Raw genomic sequence first — 2,802 nt, 5'->3', positions numbered from 1 at the left:
TAAAAAGCAAAAACCACCATTCCTGTAGTGGTTTCCATTATAGCCTTTGGTGATTTTTTCCCCTGTGCTGTAACCTTCCTCCCAGAGAGGGGAGGCATCAGTGCTTTGCCTCTGGTGCCCAGCTTCCATAGTGAGGCAATTCCTGCAGGGGTCCTGAGCTGCAGGGTGTTACTGTTCTTTCCCAGACTCCGTTTCTTGGGCCTTGCAGTCTTTGCTCCCCAGCAAGCCATTTTTGCCATCCTGCATCCCATTGTGGAATAAAATTGTTAGTTCTCAGTCATTACAAGAGAATTTTTCTCTCCCAGGAGGACGTAGGGCCTTTGCATAGCCTTTACTGAAGGAAAAATTTTCCTTTATCCCATAGGGAGAAAATGTCTAGGGCTCCCTGGGGATTTTGTCTTCCTATGAGGCATTGCTGCTAACCTGGACAAAATTCCTAGGTACCTGATGGAACTTGGCTATTTCTGCCCCACCCCCAGCCCCACCCTGGCACTTTCTCCTAATTTCTGGCTTTTGTCAGTGCTAGTCCTTAAAGATGATTTTTTATAAACCATCAGTTACCCATCTGAGTGTTTGGGCTTACTTCCTGGTCCTAGCTGTGAGAATTAAATCAAACCAAGAGACACGAATCCCCGACATTGTGCCCTGATATGAGCTCATCTCCCAACATTGCCACCAAGTAAATTCTGCATCTGAGAAGATAGTGCTTGTCAAAGTGTCACCAGGTAGGGTCCAAGGGGGACCCCCAAAGAGGAGGTAGAGACCTTCACTAACCCCACCCACAGGCTAGGTTGTAGTTTGCTGACTTATGTCATAGAACAGTTGCAGGACATAGCCTGTGAGGCATTGGAAAGGCATGTTGGGCAGATTCTTAAAAGTATACAGGGAAAATGGAGTGGGACCCTCAAAAGAGAGGTGCATTATGGTGGGGGTTGGTGTTTTCTTGAGGTTTTGGGGCGTCCTTAAGATCGGTGATGTAGGATGTGTATTTCTGGAATTTGTGTGTCATCCTTGCGCAGGGGCCGTGCTAATCTCTGTATCTTTCCAATTTTAGTATATGTGCTGCCGAAGTGAGCACTAGGACGTGCATTTCTGTACCACGGGTCTGTCAAGTTACCCTTTGGGGGGCTCCCCTTTGGTGGGCTGGGTTAGAATGCAACCCATTTGCAAGTGTTTGTAGTTTAGAGATAGTTTAGAGATACCTGTCCCCTCTTCTTAGCTCTGCTTCTTTGAGGATGGAGGTCTGCAGGAGGAAGAGCATGGCTTCAATTTACACGTAAAGCATGGAGCCCCCAATTTATGGGCTTATTGCATCTTTAAGACCCTTAGGAATCTTTGTTTTTTGCAGTGCACTTACTGGTAGGGAACCTTAGGTAACATTGTGTCCTGAAGTTGCAGTTTTTCTTAGAATAATTTTACAATTATGATTTTTCTTGTCTCATTTCTACTTATCTTTATTTCTTCTATCCTACCTCAAAAAGAGGTAAAGAGAAGAAATAGGCAGCAAATTGGCTCCTGCACTCTCTATGAGCATGCCAGGCAACCTCCTCTGGACTCTGGTGCAGAATCTATCTTCACCCTTTCCGCATTGTGCTCTACTTACTTGTCTGTCTGCTAGGGTGCAACCCTCCCTCACTCCTGCAGACAGAAGGCCTATGGGGAGAGAGCTATCAGTGTTACTATTCTGAGCAGAGCACTAGGCGAACTCAAAAACTACAGTGAATGATCCAATGTTTAAAAATTTACTGCAGTAAAAGACACACTGCCATGAATCCTCCTTAAAATACTCCCCTTCTCTTCCAACACACTTATCCCATCATTCTTGCCACTTTCTAAAGCAGTTATGGAAGTCCTTCATGAGCACAGTCCTGGCTGCCCTAACATTCTGGATTGATTCAAAACATTTTACTATCATGGTCATTTTGACTTGAGGGAAGAGCCAGAAGTCACAGGGTGCCAGATTCAGTGAATAAGGTAGATGAGGATACACTCTAATATTATGAGTCTGCCTTTCCTTTCAATGGCACTCAGCAGCAGCATTCCTCATATTTTTTTTTTATCACATCTTGTAAAGACGCTCATGGAAGTGAACTTCCAGAACTGCTTCAGAAGGTGGCAGGAATGATGGGATAAGTGTGTTCAAAGTGAGGGGAAATATTTTGAGGAAAATTGATAGTAAAGTGTCTTTTACTGTACTAAAATTTTTAAAAATTTAAACATTCACCATATATTTTGATCACACCTTATAGGTGCCTAGTATATACTAGTTGAATGAATGAAGAATAAATTAGCCAATTAACCTCTAAAATGGTGTTCAAGTGGAAACAAAGAACCAACAGAGAATGGCTCAGCCAGTCTGTCAGTCCCTGCCAGTGCCCACTGCTCACTGGCGGGCTCAGGGCTCCTCCCATAGCCCTGGTCCTGACCTTCCCCTATTCCTGGCAAGTCCAGTTCAGGGGACTCTGTCTTGTTGTCCCAGAGCCAGACATTGGTAGGGTTGGAGAAGTCTTATGTCCCTGTGTCTACGAAATCACAGTCTTTCCTTACTCCAGCCATATTGGCCAAGTCTATACAGATAGGCTTTGATTCAATTTCTCTGCCGAGTACTTCAGCTCCTTTTGGACTGGGATCCCTGTCCTAAGCCCCAGTGTATTTCAATCACACTCTGTCTCTCTGTCCTGCTTTTATCTGGCTTCCACCAGCGTCAACAGATAATCCCTCTTTTCCTCTAGCTGCTGATAGGCTTTTACTGTGAGAGGCTCAGCATTTTGCAATGTGTCATCAAGCACCAGATTCCACAAG

At 44.8% G+C, this 2,802-nt stretch overlaps 1 non-coding gene across 1 annotated transcript; it reads right to left on the bottom strand.

Moving 5' to 3' along the window:
• Positions 1 to 974: 974 nt before the first annotated feature.
• Positions 975 to 1,078, bottom strand: LOC147828486 (U6 spliceosomal RNA). The gene has a single exon (XR_015450710.1). It is a non-coding gene; the product is annotated as a U6 spliceosomal RNA (small nuclear RNA).
• Between the last annotated feature and the right edge of the window lie 1,724 nt (positions 1,079 to 2,802).

Source organism: Heterocephalus glaber, unplaced genomic scaffold (assembly GCF_053883595.1).
Source record: "Heterocephalus glaber isolate CG9 unplaced genomic scaffold, H.glaber_assembly_v1.0 deba00001066, whole genome shotgun sequence".
Lineage (NCBI taxonomy): Eukaryota > Metazoa > Chordata > Mammalia > Rodentia > Bathyergidae > Heterocephalus > Heterocephalus glaber.
The sequence above is the reverse complement of the archived record's forward strand: the minus strand, read 5'-3'. Positions and strand labels throughout refer to the sequence as shown.